Source organism: Cryptomeria japonica, chromosome 7 (genome assembly GCF_030272615.1).
Source record: "Cryptomeria japonica chromosome 7, Sugi_1.0, whole genome shotgun sequence".
NCBI lineage: Eukaryota > Viridiplantae > Streptophyta > Pinopsida > Cupressales > Cupressaceae > Cryptomeria > Cryptomeria japonica.
This window is the reverse complement of record NC_081411.1, coordinates 136,802,800-136,830,615: the sequence shown is the minus strand read 5'-3', so window position 1 is coordinate 136,830,615 and position 27,816 is coordinate 136,802,800.

The window sequence follows — 27,816 nt, the reverse complement described above, 5'->3', positions numbered from 1 at the left end:
AAGTACAACCGGTAAAGCTAAGAATGACTATGACAAGCATTAACTAGTTTATCACTTAGCTTTCCACTCATCCTAGTACTACACTTCCATTTCACCCTTATGCATGAACAGGTAATCAATCATCAGAAATATAATAACAGCTAGTTCAACATGATTTACCTTCAGACATAAATCACTTAAACCATCACACGAAAATCATCACACATGACACACATATTTTCTCAAAATGGAAACCCAACTAGGAAAAACCACGGTGGGGATGAATATCCACAAGTTGTTTTGAGCTCTTTAGAAGTCTACTTTATTAGGAGCCTAGTTCGATTAAAGACTTATTACAATAGGTTCTGTTAGGAACCAATTCTGCTAGGGATCACCCGGTTAAGGGATGACTAAAATACCCGGTTAAGGGTTAAACCTTGTTAAAGGTTACCTTATTAGAGGATTTCAAGAACTCAATGAATTTGAGTCACCCTATTAAAGGATTTACAGTAAGCTTGTTAGAGCTACCCTATTAAGGGATTTTCCAATTGTTGAGGTGGTTAGAGATCAACGGGTATTACAATGATCTAGTAACAACACTCAATGCCAATGCATATCCGCTTTAGTTCTTCTTCTCCTTCTGCACTCACACTCTACAGGTATCAATCCTCTTATCCGATCTAGCAAGAATCATGTATCTCTACACTTAGATACATACACCACATTTGCCAACAACTTTAGAAAGAAGCACAACATCGACCTTATAGGAAACAAATAGGTCGGTAGCATAAGCCCTAAACCTTAAAAATTTTAGGTTAAGCAATTCAAACGGTTCAATCCTGACTGTTGAGCATATTGCATTAAATGCAATAGTCTTGAACTGATCTCAAGACATTCTCCATCATTCGTTCTCCACTGCATCCATGGCAGCTGATAACCCATCACGCGTTTTCATCGTTTACAGATTTTGCACATTCCCAAGGTAGATAGGAGAAATCTCCTTCATGCAAGATCCTTCACGCGCACAAGGTTGTCATGGCAACACGATCTGTTCTTCGTTACAATGCTAACTCATCACACAATATCATCAGTTGAGTCACATAGGCTTGGAACACATCAACCGAAAACCCTGAAGTTGAGACTACCCACCGGTAGTCATAACCACCTTTCATGTACCGGTTCCCATACCAACATACCGGTTCACCATTATATCGCTTCACTTTGGCACATATACCGGTTCATAATCATACCGATTCTCTTGCCTATTGCAAACTTCAATATACCAGGTCACTCTTCAGTATATTGACATCAATGACAACATACAATGTCATCATGTCTCAATACTACCAGTTCACATAATGCCAACAGAAACCAGGTGTGGGAAAAACCTCGGTGGGATTTGTGACCCACAATATTCACTTACTGGCCAATAAGAGAATATTACTGCTACAATAGGTGCCTACACATGCAGGAAGGCCAATCGCCTAGAGCTCACTGCTCAAATACAAAATAAGAAGTCGCACTGACTTACAAAATGGATTATACAAATCCAATGTCTTGTACTGCTTCAAAATAGCATCTGCTATGCCAGATCCAGTACCGGTTTTAGCTCTGCTGCTTACATATACTCTTAACCTATAAATCGCATAATAGGTCTTCCTTATTTCGCCTTACACATTATTCTTCCTCACTTACAATTCACAAAATATGTTCTATAATGATCTCATACATATATGAGTCATATTACAACTCGCCATGTCGACTTACAATGATTTTACAATTAATTACAAAATACATTATAAACAAAATTCATGTCGGCCTCTGTGCTGGTATCCTTCCTTTGTCTGTCGACCTATGTGTCAGTGTAGAGTCTGTCATTGCCGGTGCCAATATCCTATCTTGTCGGTATCATAAGATTGCAAGGTTTCCATCAATGACAAAACCTTCAATCATCTACAATTTCTCATCGGAGTGTGCATTTACCAACAATCTCCCCCTTTGGCATTGATGGCAATGCTCATGAGAAAAAGTGTTCAAAAATGATGTCCAAAAAATAGTCTGCCAAAACATGTCTTACCAAAATTGTATGCTCAAAACTGTGTGCTCCCCCTGAGAAGATAATCTCTACTTTTGATTTTTCTCATTCCTCTACTCCCCCTTTGACATCAATGATAAAGGTTGTCATTCACTGTCAGTGGACTCCTACCTAGATTCTTGTAACTGATTGGTTACAATCTGAAAAATGTCTGTCAAAACCAGTTTTATACCTTTGCTAAAAGATTTGTTGTCTTTTATAGCTTCTTGAGTCCTCTACATTGTACCAGTGAGTATGTGCATTTTCTCTTCTGGTGTCTTTAGTCCAGGAACCAGAGCCTCAGATATTTCTTTTCTCAAAGAAATAATATACTCTAATCTGGGACTAAGTCGGCATTTTAAGTCCTTTGCTTTCTCCTTTATTCCTTGTTTTTCATTTTCCAGTTTTCTGATTTTCTCTTCTTGCTTTGCAATTTTCTTCTCTAATTCCAAAAATGAGTCTGATGTTCCAATCAAATTGTCAGCAATATTATTAATCTTATCCTGTTCTTTTCTTATTTCTTTGTCAAGATCTTGTGTTAGTACATCCGTTTTGCATGAATCTCTATACAATTTCTTAAAGTCAAAAATAATTTCATTGAGTTCCGGTAAGAGAGTGTCCATCTCTCCTTTATTCTTCTTAACTATATCCTCAAAGAATTTTTCTTTTTTCTTTATCAGTCTCTCCTTAAATGCATCCTCATTTATTTTGTCTAGTGTTATTTGGTTATCGGTTATGTACTTAGACAATGTGTCTAATTGGTTCAAAGAATCTTTGTTGTCTATGTTACACTTAGGAGCTATCATCTTCATAATTGGTATGATGTCATCAATATCCTTATATGCTAGAACATTACAATTTGTTATTTTCTTAATTGAATCTAATAGTACCTCAGTCACATTTGTTGGCCTGAATTCAGACATAGAAGTTCTGGATGTCTGACCAATTGACTTCATAATTTGTAGTCCACTAGTGAGGATATTGCTTTCATCTTTTGCTGGAGGATCACTTTGTGTCTCCATTTCAGCTACCAAGGGTTTGGGTTTTTCTGTGGAAGCCGGTGGTACTATCTGAGCATGTTGTTCTTCCCGTTTCTTTGTGCTTTCTGATGGTATCTCTGATGGTTTTTTTGTGGTATCCACTACCAGTTTTTCTGCTTGTGACTCTGCATTTTCTGTCGGTTTCTCAGTGCTTGCCCCTGAAATGTTTTCAGTAGGTTGCCCAATACCAATTCTATCAATTTTCTCTGTATCTATTATTTGTCTTGTTTGTTTCTCACTCCCAGTTTCAGTGTTTCCAACTTCAACATTTGTCTCAGCCATTGCATTTTCTACCAGTGGCTCAGTTGCCACATCTCTTTTCTCACTTGTCTCCTTATCAACCACAATGTTTACTTCCTATGCGTCGATATTCATTGTATACAACAACTCAAAATTAGGATTTGTATCCTCATGTGGTGTGTCCATACTCTCTTCTCCTGGTTGATTTTCTGTAGTGTCTACCGGTGGAGCATCTCTAGGTGGTGGTGGTAAGTTGTCTGTTACCTTTATATTGGATGGACCACCAACCTTACCTTTCCCTTTGTCCTTATCCTTTTTATATACTTTGATGGTTTTGGGTTTTAGATATTCTTCCTATTTTTATTTTTCAACTAGGAATATGTCCCATGCATCTGTCGTTTCCTTTGCTATTTCATTTACTCTCCCTGCCATTAGTGCTACATGTCGGTGAGCAGTTGAAAATACTGACCGGTTAGCCTCTGAGATCAATTTATCTATCTCATTAGGTTAGTTTATAGGATGTACAACAAGTAATTTTATTTTCTTGTCAAGTTCAATAATACCTACTCTCCTAGCTTCAAGTCTATTATAGAGATTTGCCGATATTTTATCAACTACTTGCATAAAAAAATTCTTAAAGATATCTAAGTGTAAGATTACACTATTCTCTACTTTATCTTTCTCATCATTCGATAGTGTATTGTACAATTTGCTGATGTTTTTCAAATTACCATCCTTAGTAATTTCATTCAATAATTTGTCAAAAGGAGCTATAGACTTCTTCTTAGGAGTCACATTTTTCTTCTTCGGAGTCAATTTATTTGCAGGGGGCCTTATTGCCTGTTGCTTTTGTCTTTTTGGTGTAGAAGAAGGTGCCGGTATAGGTTTTCTCTTCCTTTCAACTCTCTTAAACACTACAGGTATATCACTTTAAGAAGAAGTTCGAATCAGAGAAAGGTGTGTTTCCAGTTGGATTCCTTCTAGTTCACCTTCAGTTATACCAGTTTGTTTTAGCACATTTTGTTTGATTGGTTTTGCTTGTCGGGTACCTTTTCTAACAGTTACCTCAACCTTTTTAACTCTTTTCTTGGATTGAATTTGGCTTTCTAAGGTTTCAGCATTACCAAATACTTCTTCTTCAGGTTCCTTAGGAGCTTCTAGGAGGGCTTTTGTATAGGTTTCTATTATATTATCATCAGTTTCATATCCCATTTCAGTGACCTAGATGGTTCTAGGAACAACTGCCTCCATCCAAATTTCATCTTTCTTAATTACAAAACAGATTTCTTTTTGGTACTTATCTAAAATAGCTTGTGATAATCTTACTCTTGATTTCATTCAAGCTTTTAGTGCCTGAAAATACTCATTTAGGTTCTTTTCCCTGTTCTCTCCCATGTTGTTCAACAATACAGATAGTTGTTTTCCTACTAGTATATCATAACCGAAGTCTTTGGTGCCAATACCGGGTACTTGTTTTGTTATATACAACATCAAACAAACAAGTAGATTTCCAAATCTGAAAGTTCCTTTCTTATCCTTCTTTATCTTACCCAAATTATTAATCAGTTCATCCTTAAGCCATTCACATATGTCTATTGTTATTCACCATATCATGGGCACTTTTAATACATAGGCTAGAAACTAAATTTAACCTATTTGCATGTATAGACTTGTAACCTAAGATCATACTAATAAATTTCACATTGATATCCATTACATCATTTACCCTTAGTGATCTCTTATCAGATGTAACACTTGTTAGTTTTATCACTAAATCATTTGAGACCTTCTTAGTTTTGTCAAGTTTGTTACCGCTGGAGGGTAACCCTATCACAACCTTTATTGCTTCTTTAGTGATCTTATAAACTGAGTCCATCTAGAAAAATTCACCATGTACTCTGCTTAATACTATTCTTATGATATCCTTGGGGAAATCCGGGATACTGAGAATTTCAGTGAAACCTAAGGTTTCTATTATCTTGTGTTCAGCTTTAACATTTCAGGACTCATCACAAATTACAGATTTATACATATTCTTGATTTCATCATCACCTAATTCATCTATATGACAATGTATATACATTCTAGGGTCTTCAACATAAACTACCCCTTTTGGTATTTGAGAGAATGCACCTAAACTATCATCTTTCTTGGCAATTTCAGGAACTAGTTGGAATATGGGTCTAGGGTGTTTAATAACTTCGACAACAATAGGGTTTGCAATAAATTCAGGAGTAGATGAGGATGCCATAGCTATAAATACCTTAATTTGCCTTAGGGATGAGAGATTTGATGGAGTGCTTTGCTTCTTTGCTTAGAATGTCTTTGCTCATGATTTTCACACTCTCAAAGATTTGAATGCTCGGTGGAATGAAAATGGAGTCAAAACACATGTTTTATAATGTTATTTCTTTCACCTGCCACATTTAATGCTTGCCGGTTAAGTCACAACTTAACTTATCTATCGGTAAAGAAGTAATTTCAACTTTTCACCATCAACTGAGGGAATAATAGCATGTTTCTCATTTTGTTGCTAAACCCTCAAAGGATTTTCCTTCAGTTAGATGAAGAGTCTCTTGTCGGTTGAGTGTTACTATGTTCTACCGGTGGAGGAGTATTCCCATCAAAATTCAGTTATGATTTTCTGATCCATTGTTTTGAGAATTCCTTCTTTACCTCTTCAACTTTTTCTTTCCCTTTCAAACTAGGACCTTTTTTATTTATCGGTGAGGACTTGCTTCTACAAAACTTAGCAATGTGTCCAATCTTGTTACAGGTATAACAAGTCACATTATTGTTTTGAATAGCTGTCCCATATCATATGCCGATTTGCATTTTGCATTGATTAGATAAATGTCCAAATCTTCCACAAACATAACATCTTACATTCATTCTGCAATTTTCTAAATTATGACCAACTTTGTTGCATTTAGAACATTGACTGGCGGGTGTATTGGTGTTATGGTAATTTCTAGATCTATAGTGATTTTCTCTATGACCATACTTGTTATAGTTAAAGCATTTGCCATTAAATTTATAAGTAGTAGGTTGTCTTACCGGTTTGCTATGATCATGTGTGTTTGCAGTACCAGAGTTTTCACCAGCTTCAAAGCCAAGGCTACAAGTGTCGCCATCAGGTTTCTGATTCTTCAACAAGTCACCAAGTTTTTCTGAGGTTTTCTTGAATTTTTCTTTGTGCTGATTTGCAGTATCTAGTTCTCTTTCCAAGATTTCTTTCTGTCTCATAAGTTCATTTGAGTCATTTTGTGTATGCATCAGATCTGTCTTCAACATATCATTTTCATAACTAAGTCTTGTGTTTTCATTTGCAACATCACTCAGTCTTCTAGTCAGATCTTCTTCATTTTTCTTCCTATCTTCAATTTCCTTGCAAAATCTCATAGTCATATCTTGCATCTCATTCTGTGTTGTACTCATCTCCTATCTTAGATTGTTTACCAGATCATTAAGAGTTTCCTTTTCATCTTCCTCTTTCTTCATCTTCTCATAAAGTTCTCTTCTTTTATTCCTTGCTATAGTGTAATTCTCTTGCAGTGCTTGAAGGATATCCTGAGCAGCTTTTAGATCATCTTCAACTTTGATATTCTTCAATTTTTCTACATCATAGTCTGAAAGAGCTATTTTCAATTGTTCTCTTAAGTTTTCCATCTCTACCAGTTGCAAGATCTTCCTCAAGCTGTTAGGCTTCTGAAAATAGAGGACCAAGCTCTGATACCAATTGTTAGGATTCCCAAAGATACTGAGGGGGGGGGTGAATCAATATCTAACTGATTATATCATTTTCTTGACTTAGAACATGTAAAGCATATCAATACTGTTTATCAGCAAACAAAAAGTAATGCAATAAACAGAGATACCAACAACCACATGAAAAGCACACCATAACACATTAGTTTAACGAGGAAACCCGATGTTGGAAAAACCTCGATGGGATTTGTGACCCACAATATTCACTTACTAGGCAATAAGAGAATATTACTACTACAATAGGGGCCCGCACATGTAGGAAGGCCAAGCGCCTAGAGCTCACTGCTCAAATACAAAAATAAGAAGTCATACTGACTTACAAAATGGATTATACAAATCCAATGTTTTGTACTGCTTCAAAATAGCATCTGCTATGCTAGATCCAGTACCGGTTTTAGCTCTGCTACTTACATATACCCTTAACCTATAATTCACATAATAGGTCTGATTTATTTCGCCTTACACTTTATTCTTCCTCACTTACAATTCACAAAAAATGTTCTACAATGATCTCATACATATATGAGTCATATTACAAATCGCCATGTCGGCTTACAATGATTTTACAATTAATTACCAAATTCATTATAAACAAAATTCCTATCGGCCTCTGTGCCAGTATCCTTTGTCTATCGGTGACCTATGTGTCAGTGTAGAGTCTATCGTTGGCGGTGCCGGTATCTTGTCTTGCCGGTATCATAAGATTGCAAGGTTGCCATCAATGAAAAAACCTTCAATCACCTACAATTTCTCATTGGAGTGTGCATTTTCCAACAAAACTAACTTTAATAATGAAAAATGTTAGAGATGAAGAGCTTTCTATATGTTTATTCATAAATTTTAGTCCTTTGGACGACAATAAAATTAAATATTAAACTCATAAATATCATAAAATTTTACAATCTAAAAAAATCATTTATATATATTAGACTGTGAATTTAGTGTTTCAAAGATATAGATGTAAAAGTCACATCAAATTATCTTATTAAGTTCTTAATACTATGATTTGAACAAATATTAGTACTTTATACCATTGTTCCAATTCAACCTTAAGCTCTTAATTACATGAATGACAAAGAACTATAAAAAATGATACCACATGCACAAGAGAACACCAAATTTATGTGAAAAGTCCAAGATGCAAAAAAAACTATAGTGAGAGTCAACTTTCACCATATGAACAATATTACAATTTGTTTTAAGGTTCACTTCCTAAGGAAGCACAATACTCATGGAAGGACTTGCAAGGTGAGGTTCACTACCTCGAGGAAAGATACAAAGGACCTACTGAAAAGATTCACTATCTCTAAGAGAGATACATTAATAATTACGTTATAATTAATAACCATCAACATCACTAGCTCCAACAATCTCCATAGAATGAAGCTAGTTTTGACATACTACCTCAAGCATCTATTAAGCATTTAAGATCTAATAATTTCACCATACACACTTATTGGTTTAGATTTGCATCTTTTATCATAATTATGATTCCCCACTTTCAATAGATTTGATCCTCTTTATATACCATCTGCATCATCTCAAAACATTGATTAGGTCAGCCAAAACAAGGAACAAGAAATGACCCAAACAAGTTGGCCACCAAAACATAATTGCAGTAAAAGTGGCCCAATCCAAGAGATGGAGAGGATCTAACATAACTTAATTCATCTTTTAACTTAGTCCCAAACATCACACATGCTTGGTGCACATCCTCCCAAGTGAGAAATAGGGTATCTATAGATTCTTCTACTACAACTAGTTTGGGCTAGGCTTCAATCTAATGAAATTATAATCCTCATGATGTCAATCTCCTTGAAGGGATGTGAATTTTGAGAGGATCTACTTTTGGGGATTTCCACATGGACGTATCGAATAAAATTGAAGTATTAACAAGGAGAAATTTCAAAGCTTCTCCACCAATGCATTGCATCTCTGAGGATAAAATCAAAGTTTCTTGCATCCTTCCCAAAGACTTTTAAGTTTCAAAACAAGTACCATATGAAGGGTTCCATATGAACGTTAGACATTGTTGCTGCTAGGATATGTTGTTGTCATTGATGTCAACATATTCCTACTCCAATGATTGCAGATTGGTTTATTGTGATCATGGTTTGGTGTATGGAGTATTTCTAGTGTTATTACATTTTTTTGTATTGGTTTTGATGATCCAGAAATCTTAATTGATCATATCATATGATTAGGTTTGCAATTTGTTTTCTGAACACTACTTTGTAGAGTTTAGTATTTCCTTCAATATATTCTGTTATGATCAAATCTTGAGATGATTTTTTGAGATATTGTTTGGGATGGTCTTGTGTATCTTTATTTTAGATGGTTCATGATTTGTTTCTCTACAAGTTAACATTCTTCGTGACAGTTGTTGTTGTTTGAGTATTCTTGAGGTTCAGAAGTTGATCGATGAAGATTTGATAAGTGGTGTTGATGTAGTTGTTACTGATGATTCTAACGTTCTTTCTAGTGTTTCCTAATTGTTTTGTATTTATTTTGTTGATCCACATTGATCATTGTATGGTTTTTTGGTGATTTTCCTCAACCGGTGATGTTCTTCATGTTATGTGATTTTACTGGTGATATAGCATTTTACGGTTGATCTTTGCATGCTTACTAGTGGAAATGAGCATTTGGAAATTTGATTTAGGTCCATTTTATGTCATGTATATCATTATATTGGTTTGGTGGTCAATCTTTGTTTCATATGATGTAATTTTGTAATTGTGAGTTGAGGGTTTATCCGACCTTGTTGTCAAGATCGATGAATTGTATACATAAGTGATATTGTTATGCAATTTAAGTATCAAGGTTGTGTCTCCATTAACAAAATGTGTTCTATGTGCGAACAAGGATTCATCTTTCGGTGTGGTGTATTGAGAAAATCTTGGTGTTGTAGAGAAGACAAATATGCTTAACTAGAACTATCATCACATATTTGTAGATGTTATTCTTTCAGTTCATTTCTTTCAGATTGTAGTTTCAATCTTGTTCTAAGTCAATGAGATTTCCCTAAGGGTTGTATCCTTCTAGGCTATTGTATTTTGAGTAGTGAGCTCTAGGTAGTGTGCCTGAATGCATGTGTATTCCCCATTGTAATCATTTTCACATACTACTGTAGCATATCATCTTATTGTGGGTAGTTTTTCACCATGGTTTTTTCCTTAACCGGGTTTTCCACATCAAAATCTTGGTGTTGTGTGTTGTACTATCTATTTTCTTATCTTCTTTATTGTTTCATCTTATCAAATATGTTCTTATTTTGGGCTAAGTTTGTAAATCTAGTAGAAAATTGATTCACCCCACCCCCTGGTTTGTTTTCCTTCATTGTTGTTGCCAACAATCAGTAGTATATCTAGATCCTTCAGAAGAATCTTAACCACTTGAGGATATCTGGGATGGCAACTGGAGGTGTTATCTTTAAGAAAGAGAGTCTGAGATTTGATGAAAGTAACTATGTTATATGGAAGAATCTAATGGAGGTGCAATTGAAATATATTAGAGAATACTATTTGAAGATTAAAAAGAATGCCTATTATGTTCCTCAGAATGGACTGATTACTGTTGATGAAATCAAGTGATATGAAAATAATATTAGAGCAAAGGAAGCATTGCTAAGCGTCTTGATTGATTTAGAGATGACCAATGTAATGGGACTTCAAACTACACATGAGATCTGGTAGAATCTTGAAACCTTGTATGAAGGAGATAAACAAGTAAAAGTTGCTAAGTTGTAGAGTTTCAAAGGAAAGTATGAGATGTTGAAGATGAGAACATAAACACTTTCATGGCTAAGGTGAATGATCTTGTCCTAGGTATCAAATGTGGTGGTGGAACCCTTTCAAAGGAGATGAAATTGTTGCTAAGGTGTTGAGATATTTTCCTCCTACTTACAAACAAAAGGTAGTTGTTATTGATGAGATTTGGAGTGTGACTACTGTAACAAGAGATATGTTGGTTGGAAAGATTGTTGCATTTGAACTGAGTGAGTTTGGTGAATCACATGGAAAGTCTGAGACAACATTTAGAGCATCTGTATCTGGAAAGAAGAAGTATGATCCTGAAGAATGCAAAATATCCATATATAAAAGACATGAAGAGAAATGGAAGAAAACGAAAGAGAATTGGATGAGCTTGAAGCATTGATTTCCTGAAGACTGCCTAAGGAATTTGGTAAGTATGATGGAAAATTGCCTCTGAAATGTTTCTCTTCCAATAAGATATGACATTTTACTTCTGCATGCTTGAAGAGAATGGATAAATATGATAGACATGATAAATTTGATAAGCATGCTAGGAATGATAGATATGAGAAGCATGAGATGTATGATAATCCTTACAAACATAACTAGATGTGTAAACATCAAAAGAATTATTATTATGCTTCTGATGAAGGTGTTATAGATGAAGAATTAGAAGGAGATGAAGTGTTTATTTATATCAAGGAAGATGGACCAGTACCTGTTGATTCCACAAGCTGCACTACTGAGGAGAAAGCTTTAGCTGCTAAAATTGAAGAAAAAGATGAATGGGTGATTGACAGTGGTTGTTCACATCATATGACTGGTGATAAAATAAATTTATTTAGTATGGAAAGGTATGATGGTGGAGTAGTAAGATTTGGAGATGACAAAGCCTATGTGACCCATGGTAGAGCTTCTATTTTCTTTCATGGTAAGCATAATACTAATGATGTCTTGTATGTTGAAGGTTTAAAGCATAATCTTCTAAGTATTCGATAGATGGTTGACAAAGGTTATGATTTGCAATTCAATAATGGTAAATGTAAATATCCTAAATGCCTCTGGTATAGGAATTGCATCTATAACTAAGACTTAAAGTAATATGTTTCATTTGAATGTTGGTAAGAAAAGTTGTGTGATTGATCATATTGATGAAAGGTGGTTTTGGCATAGGAGCATATGTCATGTTAATTTTACTTCAATGATTAAGATTAGTTCTATTGAAGTTGTTAGAGATCTGCCTAAAATTGTTAAGTTTGCTAATCTGCTATATAAAGAATGTCAGTTGGGTAAGAAAACAAGAACTTGTTTCAAGAGAAAATAGTATACGTATGATGGATTGCTATACCTTGTGCATATTGACCTATGTGCAACTACAAATGTTAGAAGTGTGCAGAGTGATCTATACTTTATGCTATTGATTGATGATTATTACAGGATGATGTGGGTTGTCTTTTTGAAGGATAAATTAGAAGCATTGGACAAATTCAAGATATTAAAAGGAAAGGTTGAATCTGAGATAGGATTGAAGGTGAAATATTTGAGATCTGATAGAGGAGGAGAATTTTTTTTGGGTAAGTTTGATTCATTCTATGAGAAGCATGGGATTAGAAAACAATTATCTTCTCCTAAAAACCCCTCAACAAGATGGAGTTGTTGAAAGGAAGAACATAGCAGTCTTGGATGCTGCAAGGATTATGTTGATTGAAGGGAATGTTTTGAAGATCTATTGGAGAGAAGATATTATCACTATTGTTTATATTTTCAACCAAGTACCTATTAAAGGTGATACTAGTGAGACTCCTTACGAGCTAAGGTTTGGTCATGTCCCTACTGTGATATATTTCATAATTTTTCAAAGCAAGCGTTATATCAAGAGAGATGAGGATATATGAAAGTTTGATGCTAGAAGTGATGAAGGAATTTTCTTGGGATATTCAACAAAGAGAAAATCCTACCACTTCTACAATAAGAGACCAAGAAAGATAGTAGAAAGTGAAAATGAGGAGGTTGATGAGAACTATGAAAAAAATACCAGAGCTTGCAGATATGATGCAGGTCAACATGTTGTTCTAATGCCTATTTAGACTAAAGAATTGAAGCAGATTGTTATGGTAGAGACTATTAATCTATATGTTGTTGTTGTCGATGGAGAGTTGCAGGAACCTAAATATCACAATAATCAGAAGACTCTAAGGTATGTAAGATTGAATCATTCTGAAAATCAAATTATTGGAGATAAAAATAAATGTTTGGTGACTAGAAGAAGGATAGTTGTTGAAGATGTATGTTTGATTTCTAAAATTGAACCTAAAGATGTTGTTCATGCTTACAAAGATGAAAATTGGATGAGGGCTATGGAAGAATAAGTGAATCAGATTGAAAAGAATAACACATGGGAGTTTGTGCCTAGACCTAAAGATAAGAATTTTATTGGTAATAAATGGGTATTTAGGAACAAATTGAGTGAAGTCGGTGAAGTTGTTATAAATAAAGAAAGACTAGTATGCAAAGGATATTCACAGAAAGAATGAATTAATTATGAGGAGACTTTTTCTCTAGTAGCTAGACTTGAAGTTGTTAGACTATTTCTTACATATGTTGCCTATAAATATTTCAAGGTATATCAGATGGATGTCAAGTCAACTTTTCTAAATGGCAATCTTGAGGAAGAAGTCCACATTGAGAAACCTGATATATTTTCATTATCAGATGATGAGGACATGGTATGAAAACTGAAGAAATCTCTTTATGGATTGAAACAATCCCCTAGAGCCTGGTATGCTAGATTGGATAAGTGCTTGCTGAAATTGGGATTTAATAAAGGTACTGCTAACAATAATCTATATTTTAAGGTTGAGAATGATAACATTTGATTATTGAAGTCTTTGTTGATGATATTATCTTTGGAGGAGATGATGACTTGAGGATGAAGTTTTTTAGTGATATGCAAAAGGAACTTGAGATGTCTATGATAGGAGAGATGATTTTTTTCTTAGGTTTGCAGATTTCACAAACTTGAAAAGGTATCTTTATATCTCAATCTAAATATGTGAAATAATTGTTGAAGAAGTTTGGGTTAGATGACTCAAACTAGTTGGAAATCCTATGGTGTCTAGTTGCAAATTATCTAAAAATAATGAATCTTCAAAAGATAATGTATTTGTATAGATCTATGGTTAGTGGACTTCTATATCTTATTCAGACTAGACCAAACATTGTGCATGCTATGTGCATGGCTGTTAGATATCAAACTGATCCAAAAGAGAGTCATATCACTATTGTAAAGAGGATATTTAGATACTTGAAGGGGATTGTGGATTATGGTTTGTGGTATTCGTGGAATGATGATTTCATCTTACATGCTTACAATGATACTGATTGGGATGGTGATGTTGATGACCAGAAGAGTACCTCCCATGGTGCATTCTTTTCAGGTAATAAATTAGTTTCATGGGCTAGTAAGAACCATGATTCAGTGTTCTTATCTACTGTTGAAGTTGAGTAAATTGTTGCTGCTAGTAATTGCACTTAGGTAGTTTGGATGAAGCAAATGTTGAAGGATATCAGAGTTATCTATGATGAGCCTACTGTCATATATTGTGATAATGTCAATTCTATTAACATGTCAAAGAAATTGGTGCAACATTCAAAGACTAAACATATGCCAATCAAATATTATTTCCTAAGAGAAAAAGTCAGTGAAGAAGAAGTAAAGTTGGAGTATGTATCTACAAAGGAACAAATTGCTTATATTTTTACTAATCCTTTGTTTGCAGATAAATTTGTCTACTTGAGAGACAAACTAGGGGTATCTACCCCTCCTGATGAGAACTAGATTCATTGAGATGCATCAATCCAGTAGACTTCACAGTCTTATCTCTTTATCCGGATTGATGAGTTGGCTAATCTAGTGGAGTAGTCTATTGGATTAGTTATTTGTTTATGCTGGAGAGAATCATGATTTGTTTATCTAAGAGGGAGAGTAAGTTTGGTTTTTTGTTTTTAGATCTTTGGCATTATTGCCAAAGGGGGAGAAAAGCATGTGAAAAACTATTTTATCTGCTTGATCTTAGGGGAAGTTTGTTGGAGATGTTTTCTTTCTTTGCATTGATTGTTTTTCACATTCATATGTTTCCATCAATACAAAAGGGGGAGATTGTTGGACATTATTGCTGCTAAAATATGTTATTGTCATTGATGTCAACATATTCCTGCTCTGGTGCTTGGAGACTTATTTATTATGGTTATGGTTTCATTTATAGAGTATTTCTGGTGTTATTATATCTTTTTGTATTTCTTTTGGTGATCTAGAAAGCTTAATTGAGCATATCATATGATCTTGTTTACAGTTTGTTTTTTTGATAAGTACTTTACATAGTTTTGTATTTCCTCCGATATATTCCGGTGTGATCAAATCTTGAGTTGAGTTTTTGAGATATTTTTTGGGATAGTCGTGGGTATCTTCTTTTCAGATGGTCCGTAAGTTATCTTTCTTCATGACAGTTTTTGCTATTTGATAATTCTTGAGGTTCAGATGTTGATCGATGAAGATTTGATAAGTGGTGTTGGTGCAGTTGTTACTGATGATTCTAAGGTACTTGTTGGTGTTTCCTAATTCTATCCTATTTGTTTTGTCATTATGCATAGATCGTCATGTTTTTTTGGTGATTTGGTTGAACCGGTGATGTACTTCATGTTATGCAGTTTTCCTAGTGATGTAGCATGTTGTGGTTGATCCTGGCATGATTACTGGTGGAAATGAGCTTTAGGAAATTTGATTTTGTCTATGTTATGCCATTTATATTATTATATTGGTCTAGTGGTCGATCTTTGTATCGTGTGATGTAATTTTGTAATTGTAAGTTGAGGGTTTAGTTGACCTTGTTTTCAAGGTTGATGAATTGTATAAATAGGTGACATTGTCATGTAATTTAGGTATCAGGATTGTGTCTTCATTAACAAAGAGTGGTGTATGTGAGAACAAGGATTCATATCTCAGTGTGATGTATTGAGAAGAGCTTGGTGTTGCAGAGAAGACAAATATGCTTAACTTGAATTGTAATCAAGCATTTGGAGATGCTATTCTTTCAATTCATCTCTTGTGGATTATAGTCTGAATCTAGTTGTAAGTTGTTGGCATTGAGTTGTCATTGATGTCAACCGGTATTGCAGGCAAAGCTACCGGTATGGAGAATAATGTACGAGTATGATGAAAGACAAGTATTATCAGTAACTACATTGGCATAAGACAAGATGCTTGTGTGGGTGAGCATGTTAAGTGATAACCGATATAGCTTATACTTGTCTAAAGCTTTCCTTCCTCTTTATGATGAAGAGGCAGAATATTAAATCTATCATAAACCACCAGAAGTGAAGATGAGTTACGGTGTAGTATATATTGTCGGTTAGCAGAAGAAGAAGGCCTCACTGGTAAAGGCATGTACCGATATGAATTTGTTGAATGCTCAAATGTGAATTGATTGTGTGTCGATGAACCGAGTGTTTGACCATGGTGATGCCATGTGGTATCGAGGTGGAAAATATGTAGTGGTCGGTGAAGTCTCCATCAACACGGTTGGTGAAACTGTCAGTTGGCATTAATGAAGAAGCCACAAATCATGGGAATGTAATTGACTGAGGCAGCTTGAGGAAGAAATAATAACAAAGGAAGATCAGGGAGAGGTGGCACCTAAATCAATCCAAAGTAAATCCGATCCCAAGATGATCTTGAAGGGGAAATAGCCAGATGCTTGTATGTGTCAAGGGATTTCAAAGTGAAAATCTTGTACATGATTGTTATCTTTGGCAAGCATGCATTGGGTAATGGAAAATGTGTATAGATGCATCCTTGGTGTATAGGTGATCGACACATGATAGAATAGACAGGATCTAATGCATATTGTGTTGGGTAATGAAAACCCTAAGCACTTAAATTTTAAATAACATTTTGGCAGGAAACGTGTGGTGAAAAAGAACAACTCGAGATAGAGCATGGGGCTACTGCAATAGAAGACCAAAGTGATATTTTTCTTTGAAAGCCAGAAAAAAAAACAAAAAAAAACACTTAAAGTGTTCATGAGAAAAGTATTAATTTACAGGTGAACTAGAGAAAACAGGTATAAGGAAAAACCGGGGAAGAGTGCATTGAACATAGATGCTATAAACCAGTAGTAGCAGTGTCTAAAAAAGAGTGATTAAGGATGAGTTAAGAAGGAGGAAGATAGTGTGAGCGAGGATTGAGAAAGGTGATCAGCAAAGTCAAGTTGCAGAGTAGGGAAAGAGGAAATAGACCGGTAAGATTGAAACTGGTAGAGCAGGATATTGTAAGGTTGCAAAAAATTATTTGCAATAGTGATTTCATTTGTGTATCTGAGTTTTTATATTGTTTTTCACTAATTTGTAGGTTAGTGCAGGGCTTATAGCTCCTTTAGGTAGTAGCCTATAAATTATGCAGGGGTTGGTGCTCCTTTGAGTTGGTTCTCATAAATCAAGGGTTGGTGCCCTAAATTTTGTAATCTGAATTTTATTGTGAGGCTGGATTGGAGTAGAAGATCTCGAGAAACTATTTTCACCTAGGTTTTTCCCTCATTGGGTTTTCCTTGTATATATTTGGTGTTGTGTATTGCATCTTTGTTTATGTGATTTTTTAGAAATTTAAAAAATCATTTCACACACCTTGGTTGCACTATTTATGTTGTTGGTTAACACTTAATTTCTTTCATTTACAATGTCTTCATGTTAAAAGTAAAAAGAATAAAATCACCGATTCACCCCCTCTCAGTGATCCATTTGTGTTCAACAAGTTGTGTCAGATCCTAGGTACCCTGTTTTGTCAAAAGCATTCTCTAGCTTGGGTAGATCCTGTCAAGTGTTCACAATGGCAAGAAATGAATGAACCTCCTCAAAAGCTCCTATGTTTGATGGTACCAACTATGCATTTTGGAGTATAAGAATCAAAACCTATATGTTCTCTCTAGGTTATGATGTATGGATGTTGGTTGTAAATAGATATACAGTTCTTAATAATCCCCCTACTGATCTAGATGCAAAAAAGGAATATGAGAACAATGCTAAAGCCAAGAATGCCATTCTTAGCGGGTTGTCTGATAATGAGTTTGTTAAAGTCATGCACTACTCTTTTGCCAAGGAGACCTAGAATAAGTTGGAGAAGATTTTTGAAGGCGATGCTAAAGTCAAGGAAGCCAAGTTAAAGACTTTGAGAGCACAGTTTGAGGGCTTGAAGATGAGAGATGAAGAGAAGATTGGTGACTATCTCCAAAGGGTTGATGAAACAACAAACACCATTAGAGGACTTGGAGAAGAAATAAAAGATGAGGTTATAGTGAACAAAGTACTTAGATCTCTTACATCTAAGTATGATACAAATATCTCAATAATAAAAGAAGAAAAAGATTTGAAAGTCTTTACAATGGATAAGTTGTATGGCTCTCTAATAGCTTATGAGATGAGGACTACCAATACTGATGTTGTGAAGAAAGAAGCTACATTCAAGACATCAAGATAATGAAAAGAAGAATCCGGTCATGATGCAACTGGTGAAGAATTTGATGACATCATAGAAAAGTTTGTCAGAAGAGTCAAGATAGGTTAGGAAAATATAAAGGCAAGCTTCCTTTCAAATGTTTCAACTGTGGAAATATTGGACATTTTATTGCTAAATATCCTTATGGTGACAAGAATGAAGATGATCAACCAAAAGGTAACAGATCATTTAGTAAGGATAAGAAGAAAAATATCTACCGGCATGGTAGAAGAGGCTACCAGAAGTAGAGAAGCCTTTACTCACATGAAGATGATACCACGGATGGGGAAAGTGCCTTAGATGATTATTGCAGTGATGATGAAGTAAGAGGAAACCTTTTTATGGCTCAAGAGGTACTTGTACCTAAAGAAGCAGAAGAGGAAGAGCAAGAAGGTGAAGTAGATCTTGAAGAAGAACTCATTAGTGCCTTGGATGAGTTAAAGAAAACAAGAAGAGAGTTGAACAAGGTAAAAAGGATTTCAACTAAAGAACAAGACTTGTTGGAACAATCTCTTGAAGAGTCCTAGAAAACCATTGTAGTTTTAAAACTTTAGTTGGAAGAGGCCAATAGGATGTGTGAAGTCACCGGTACCAATCTGAGTGAAAAGGAAAAGGAACATCAAAATCTAGAAGCAGAAATAGTGAAACTCTGGAAGGACTTGGAGAAAAGTCAGGAAGAAATAAAAGTGAGAAGCAAGTATGAAGGCAACACTGAAGCTTTGGACATGATGTTGAACAAACAGAAGAAATCCAAAGATATCGGTGGCTTAGGTTTTCTAAAAGGTCAAAGCTCAAATAGAAAAGACACGTCGGATAAGTAAATTCAATTCACTTCTACTAAGGAAGGTGAAGAGAAGAAGACATTCATAGTGGTCAAGGATACCGACAAAGAGACATATGTAGATGTTACTAGAAACTGATACACAAACTGGTATGCTAAATCAATGAATCAGAGACCATACTCAATGCACCAACCTATAGATCCAAGAAGAAATGCAAGAATTGATCATGAAGAATTCACAAGGGTTAGCAAAATGAAAGGAAGCACCCCTGTGAGGCAGCCGTTTGTCAGTTCAAGACAACCTAACTAGTATGTACCAAAATTTCATGGTTATTGTCATCAGTGCAATAAGTTCAGTCATATAATGGTAGACTGTAGGAAAATGAATATCAATCGTAGTTTTGAGAGTAGAAACTCATTTGCTGCATTAAAAAGTACAAATATCATGTGTTATAATTGCAATAAGTTTGGTCACAAGAGTTATGAATGTAGGAGTATCATGCAAATGTCCTACAAGAATGTATTGAGAACATCCTTTGGTGCTAATGTGAAATTCTATAAGTGTCAAAATTTTTGTCACATAGGAAGGTACTGTCAGCTGAGAACTGAAAAGCAAAAGAGAGTTGTATCAAATGAAAAGTTGGAAACAAAACCGGAACACAAAGTGACAAAAGAAGAAAAGAAAGAAGAAAAACTAGTTTGGGTAAAGAAGGAGAAAAACAAGACAAAGTCTATCCTGATTGTGCAAACCGCTCTACATGTTGAAAGGAGGAATTTATGGGTAGTTGATAGTGGTTGCTCAAATAAAATGACCAGAGATAAGAAAAAAAGCATCAAGATTGATGATTGGAATGGTGGTTTAGTTTGATTTGATGACAATTCCTCCATCAAAATCAAAGGTTGGGGTACACTGAATATTGATGGAAAGCTCAAGGCTCATGATGTGTACTATGTGGAAGGATTGAAACATAAGCTACTGAGTGTAAGTCAAATGTGTGAAAAAGGGTACAAGTTCTCGTTTGATTCTAACGACTGCCAGATAAGGAAGCAGAGTACCAGTCAGGTGGTAGCAGAAGGAAAGAGAACAAAGGGTAGTGTCTACAATCTGAAGCAATGTTATGAGTCCCAGTGCATGATGGGACAGGTTGATGAAAGTTAATTGTGGCACCGGAGACTAGGCCAAGTGAATTTTGACAATCTGGTGAAGATAAGCAAGAACCGGTATGTGAGAAACATACTTCAGATTATAAAAATGGCAAGTACATTCTATGATGAATGTGTCAGAGGCAAGAAAGCAAAGGTTAGTTTTAAAACAAAAGAATATAACACCTCAAGACCTCTAGAGTTGATACATATCGACTTATGTGTACCAAGATGAACAAGAACTTTGGCAAGAGAAAGGTATTTAATGTTGTTCATAGATGGTTACTCAAGAATGACTTGGGTAACCTTCATGACAAGTCCCAAGCATTTGAGAGATTCAAAATTTTCAGGAAGATGGTGAAAAATGAAAGTGGACATTGGTTAAAGTTCTTAAGATTTGATCGGGGTGGAGAATTTTCTTCAAATGAATTTGTTGACTACTGTGAGAAACATGGAATTTGAGATACTTTTCAGTTGCAAGGAGACCTTAGCAAAATGGGGTGGAGGAAAGGAAAAATAGGACAGTGAAAGAGATGGCTAGGATAATGTTGAATGAGGCCAACATACTAGATATATATTGGAAGGAAGCAGTTCATACTACTGTCTATACTTTAAACCAAGTTTAGTTAAGGGTGAACAATAGAATGACTCCTTATGAGTTATGGAATGAAAGGAAACCATCACTCAAACACTTTAGAGTGTTTGGAAGTAAGTGCTTCATCAAGAAAGATGTTGATGGATTGGGAAGTTTTGATTCCCTTAGTGATGAAGGAATTTTCTTGGGATACTCAGCCAACTGGTAAAGCCTACAAATGCGACAACAAGAGGTTGAAAGGGGTGGTTGAGAATGTACATGTGAGAATAGATGAAGACCCACACAAAGGACAATCTATACCTACACTCTACATTGATGAGTCAAATGTGGAATATGAAGACCAATCTGACAATAGACCAATAGAAGATGTACCAAACAAGACTCCCAACCGGTATGTGCACAATAATGATCTGGAAGAACAAATCATAGGAGATAGGAATGAATGTGTGTAGACCAGAAGGAAATTTTCCTTGGAAGGTGAGCAGGTAAATTTCTATCTCTTGACTGAAGTAGAGCCTAAAATTTTTGATGATGCTAGAAAAAGTGAAAAGTGGGTAGATGTCATGGGTGAAGAGTTGAGACAAATTAAGAAAAATCACACTTGGGAGCTTGTCCCTACACCGACAGACAAGAATGTCATAGGTACCAAATGGGTCCACCAGAACAAGATGAATGAAGAAGATAAGATAGTCCGGCATAAAGAAAGGTTATTTTGAAAAGGGTATGCTCAAGTTGAAGGTATTGACTTTGAAGAAACCTTTTCACCGATAACTAGGTTAGAGGCAATAAGATTTTTTTTAGCTTTCTCAGCCTACAAGGGATATAAAGTGTATCAGATGGATGTGAAATCTATCTTTATCAATGGCAATATTCAAGAAGAGGTGTATACGGAACAGTCAGAAGGGTACTTGCTACATGAGGATGAGAGTTTTGTATATCGATTGAAGAAAGCTTTGTATGGCTTGAAGCAAGCTCCTAGAGCATGGTATTCCTGGTTAGATAAATACTTGAAGGAGTAAGGATTCTCGAAAGGGAATGCAGACATCAACTTGTATGTCAAGGTAAATGGAGAACACACGATCATAGTTGTTGTGTATGTAGATGATATTATCTTTGGTGGGGACAAGGACATCATGTGCAAAGAATTTGCAGATCAGATGAAGACAGAGTTTGAGATGTCTATGTTGGGTGAGTTGTCCTATTTTCTTGGATTGCAGATCTTTTAGAAGGAAAAAGGAATTTTCATCTCCCAAGCCAAGTATGTAAAAGATATGCTAAAGAAATTCAAATGGAGGACAACAAACCAGTGAGCACTCCCATGGTTACCGGTTGTAAGTTGAGCAAACATTGTATAGGTCTATGATTGGAAGTTTGTTGTATTTAACAACATCTAGACTGGATATTGTACAAGCTGCTTGCATGCTATCAAGATCTCAAGCTGCTCCTAAATAGTCCCACTTAAATGTAGTTAGAAGAATTTTTAGGTATCTGCAAGGGACTATCAATTATGGTTTGTGGTATCCAAAGAAAGGATACTTCACTTTGTAGGCTTATACTGATACAAATTGGGTAGGAAATATTGATGATCGAAAAAGTACAAGTGGAGGTGCTTTCTACTTAGGAGACCGGCTAGTATCATGGCACAATAAGAAGCAAGATTTAGTGTCACTATCTACTGCCGAGGCAGAATACATAGCAGTTGCTACATGTTGTTCACAGGTTTTATGCATGAAGCAGACACTGAAAGACATACAAGTGGATATACCGAAACCTATTCCAATCTAGTGTGACAATTCAAGTGCAATCAACATCTCCAAGAATCCAATAATGGACTAAAGAAAAAAACATATTGCGATCAAGTATCACTTCTTGAGGGAAAAGGTAGCAGACAAGGAGGTTCTGGTAGAATATGTTCCCACCGGTGAGCAGATTGCTGGCATATTCACAAAGCCACTTTCAATGGGTCCTTTTGAGTACCTAAGATAGAAAATGGGAGTTGTCCCACCATCTGGTAGCACTTAAATGAATGGGAGGATGCTTGATTCAGGGGGAGTCTTGAATCATGAAGCATTGACATAGGGGGAGAAACTGTCTTAAGCAGGCGTTGTCTAGGGAAAGATTATTGGTGTCAGCCTAAAGTTCCCTTTGCCATTGCTGTCAAAGGGGGAGTGAAACCGATAAAAGGAAATTTGACATCAATGCCAAAGGGAGAGATTGTTGGCATTGATTTTTCATTGACGTCAACCAATTTTATAGGCAAAGCTACTAGTATGAAGAATAATGTATCGGTATGATGAAAGACAAGTATTATCAGTAACTTGATTGGCATAAGACAAGATGCTTGTGCGGGTGATCATGTTAAGTGATAACCGGTTTAGCTTATACTTGTCTAAAGCTTGGCTGCCTCTTTATGATGAAGAGGCATAATGTTAAAGATATCATAAACCACCAGAAGTGAAGATGAGTTACCAATGTAGTATACACTGCTAGTTAACAGAAGAAGAAGGCCTCATCGGTAAAGGCATGTGCTGGTATGAATTTGTTGAATGCTCAAACATGAATCGACTATGTGTCCGTGAATAGAGTGTTTGACCATGGTGATGCCATGTGGTGCCCATGTGGCAAATATGTAGCAGTCTGTGAAGTCTCCATCGATACGGTTGGTGAAACTATCAGTCGGCATTAATGAAGCAATGACAAATCATGTGACTGTAACTGACCAAGGTAGCTCGAGGAAGAAATAATGATGAAGGAAGATCAGGGAGAGGTGGCACTTGAATCAATGCAAAGAAAACCTTATCCCGAGATGATCTTGAATAGGAAACACCCAAATTCTTGTATGTGTCAAGGGATTTTCAAAGTGAAAATCTTGTACGTGATTTCTATCTTTGGCAAGAATGTGTTGGGTAATGGAAAATGTGTATAGATGCATCCCTGACAAGATATAAAGGAGATTGTGTCGGGTAATGAGAACCCTAAGCGCTCAAATTTTGAATTACGTTTTGGTAGAAAACGTGTGGTGAAAAAGAAGAACTCGGGATATAGCATGGGGCTCCTGCAATATAAGAATAGAGTGATATTTTTGTCTGAAAAACAAAAAAAAACTTTAAGTGTTTGTGAGAAAAGTATTAATTTAGAGGTGAAGCATAGGAAACAGGTAAAAGGAACAACCGAGGAAAAATGCATTGAACATAGATGTTGTAAATGAGCAGAAGCAGTGTCTGAAAAAAAGTGATTGAGGATGAGTTAAGAAGGAGGAAGACAGTGAGAGTGAGGATTGAGAAAGGTGATCAACAAAGTCAAGTTGCAGAGTAGGGAAAGAGGAAACAAATTGATAAGATTGAAACTGATATAGCAGGATATTGTAAGGTTGCAAAACTTCATTTGCAATAGTGATTTCATTTGTGTATCTAAGTTTTAATATTGTTTTTCACTAAGTTGTCGGTTAGTGCAAGGGTTGTAGCTCCTTTAGGTAGTAGCCTATAAATTGTGCAAGGGTTGGTGCTCCTTTGAGTTGGTGCTCATAAATCAGGGGTTGGTGCTCCTTGGGTTGGTGCCCTGAATTTTGTAATCAAGATTTTATGATGACACTGGATTGGAGTAGAAGATCTCCAATAGCTATTCTCACCGAGGTTTTTCCCTCATTGGGTTTTCCTTGTATATATATGGTGTTGTGCATTGCATCTTTGTTTATGTGATATTTTAGTAGTTTCGCAAATCCTTTCACACACCTTGGTTGCCCTGTTTATGCTGTCGGTTAACACTCAGTTTATTTCATTTACCGGTATCTTCTTGTTAAAAGTAAAAAGATTAAAATCACTAATTCACCCCCCTCTCATTGATCCATTGTGTTCAACATAAGTCAGTGAGACTTTCCTGAGGGTTGTAGCCTTCCGGGTTATTGTATTTTGAATAGTGAGCTCTAGGAAGTGTGCTTGATTACATGTGCATTCCCCATTGTAATCATTTTCACATACTACTACAGAGTATCAAATTATTCTAGGTAGGTTCCCACTATGGTTTTTCCCTTAATCGAGTTTTCCACTTAAAAATATTGGTGTTGTATGTTGTGCTATCTATTTTCTTATCTTTGTTATTTTTGTAGCTTATCAATTTTTTTCTGCTTTTGGGTTAAGTTTGTAAATCTGGTAGAAAACTGATTGACCCTCCCTCTCTCAATTTTCCTTCATTGTTGTTTCCAACAATGAAATCCTTGCATAGTTCTAATCTTTAACCAAGGGATATCAGTCTAGAAATCCAGTTGATATGCCAAAGACCCTAAAATATGTGAAAATATGTCAAGCTTATAGAAGATTTTCAAAAACAATGGCGAAGGATGCCACTTGTCAAGTGAGCAAAGAATTTGAAATTTTTTATTCAAAAGAAAAATGAAGATATACTACTTACCAATGAAAGCAAGAATGAACTTGGACACGTTGTGGATCCGAAACAAAATAAGACATTAAAAGGTTCTTAAAGAAGGTTCATTCTTAAGCCATTTTATTTTCAATAATGAAAGATCCAAGTGGTGTTCATGTACGAAGTCAAGGAGTGAAAATAACACAAAAATCCTTTATGTAGGGACATTTACAACCATCATTATGATATTGTGATGAGTATACAAAGGATGGTTCAATTGCAGAAATCGTTTCATTCTTAGGAATAAATTATTTAAAAAGTCCATAGGAATTCCTATAATAGGAGTTCAACACTCTTAAGAAATAAGAAATTTGTAATCCCCTTTCTTACAAAAAAATGAAAGAATGTTTTCAAAGTTTAGTAGTTTACATCTATGATTTAACCTTAGCATGCTTGTTCTTAGGTTAGGCATTAGGTTGTTCCTTTTTTTTTTCTTATCTTACTCAGATTTGCATTATCTATGTCACTTTAATTTTGAAGTGGTTTTTGTTTAGTCAATTAAGCTTGTTTGTCTCCTATAAAATTTGTACAAGATGGATCATGTAAAATCTTTCACTCTTCCATTTTCCTTAGATTAGGAACTAGATTATGCTTTCAGGGAACAATATTTTAAGAATCTTTTAAGAAAGGTAAATTGTTGTGAGAATCCTGAAGAATCATTTTGTTTCTATCAAGAATTAATAGGTGGCTCCCCTAAAGGGATATTAATGTTTTTCCCTATGTCTGTGTCACTTTATGTATCTCATTCTCCCTTTAACAATTAAGGTTTATGATGTGATCTACTCATTTCTGGGAGCTAATGTTTCTTTATTATTTTTACATAAAAGGGTTTTAAACTATTCTAAAATATTTGCATTATGTGTCTCGCCTTAGTTTATCTTTTCATTTTCTTTCCTCCTCTTTTCCATTCCCTATCAGAGTGAAGAACAAGCTTTTAAAATCTTAGAGGATATTTCTTAAACCACAAAATTAATCTGAAGCTCCCATGTCTATGAAAATTTTGAACTTCCTTTCAAAGGGGAGAGCCTTTTGGGGATCAATAGGTTGCTTGGTGTAGACGTATAAAAATGACCACTTTCCTAAGTGAATATTTAATATTCATTTTATTCTCATTCCTCTATTTAATTAAATTTAATTTAATTAAAGCATCCACATTCATCTATTTGATTAAATAAGTTATTCAATTTATTTAATTAAATTCACTTAGGCCTTTCATATCATTTAATTGAATAAATCACTTTATTTAATTAAATCCACTTTCTACTCTTTTTAATTAAATTGTTCACTTCAAATAAATAAATTTAATTTATTTAAATCCCCCACTTGCATCTATTTTGTTGAAATAAAGCAATTTATTTTAATTAAAATTACCCCCCATCCACTTGCATTTTCCTACATCTCCTACTTGCCTCTCTAAACCCCCTTCTAGATTCTTCTAATCCCTTCTAAATTAGCCTAACCCATATACTAGATATTATCACATCCCTAAGTAAAGGGAAGTCACTTATCAAACCCTCAAAGTCTTTGGAAACCATTAAAGGCTTTATGTCTTCAACAAGTTAACCTTGAAAGTCTTCCAAACCATTAATGGTTAACTCAACCCTCTTGCATGATTAGAGACTTTCTCTCTAACTCAACCCTCATCTAACCCTAGCGTCTCATCAAGCATTCATGGCTTTAATCTTGGTTATTTCTTTAACCCTTGCATAAGAGTTTATCCTTTGGATAAAAGCTTTATCCAATGGATAATCTTAACCTAACCTTAACCCTTATCTCCTAAGGTAACCATAAGGTCTTCTCAAGAATTTAATGCTTCTTACATCTCCTCTCAAGCAGTCTTATGTTGATAATTGTCAGCATTTCATTGGTGAGAATTGTAAACATGGATTGATAACTTTTAATTCTGACCCTTGATAGGATCATCCAATTGTGACTCTTCATTGCCCTTTTTTTCCTATAAATAGAGCCATTCTTCTATCATTATACAATCCAAGTTTTATGCATCTAAACTATACTCATTTTGATCAAGCATTTTAGTCTCTCTTTGAATAGAAATAATCTAATAAGCATTTTAGAAGTATTTCTCTTTATCATAATAATCATATTAAGCTAGTTTATCATGTTAGGATAGTTCTTCTACTAATCCTTTCATCTTATCATCATATATATGGTAGTTTAATTTATATCTGTTAATATCATGCACATTTAGGATTGCATTCATGTTAGATTGATCAAACATTCCTCATTCTCATGATTGTCATTCCTAAGTCACTTTGCTCAGTGATCTGAGAGAAAAGGCAATGGCTTGAGGGGTCTTGTGAGGTAGAGAATAACGGAACATCCCTTGGGAAGTTGAGCTATTCCATATAGCTCCATAGCTTGCACCAAGAGTCCCATTGGTGTGTGGACTAGTCTTGAATTCATAATATATATTTCATCGCACCACTTTTCCTGCATATATTTTTGGCGTCCACCA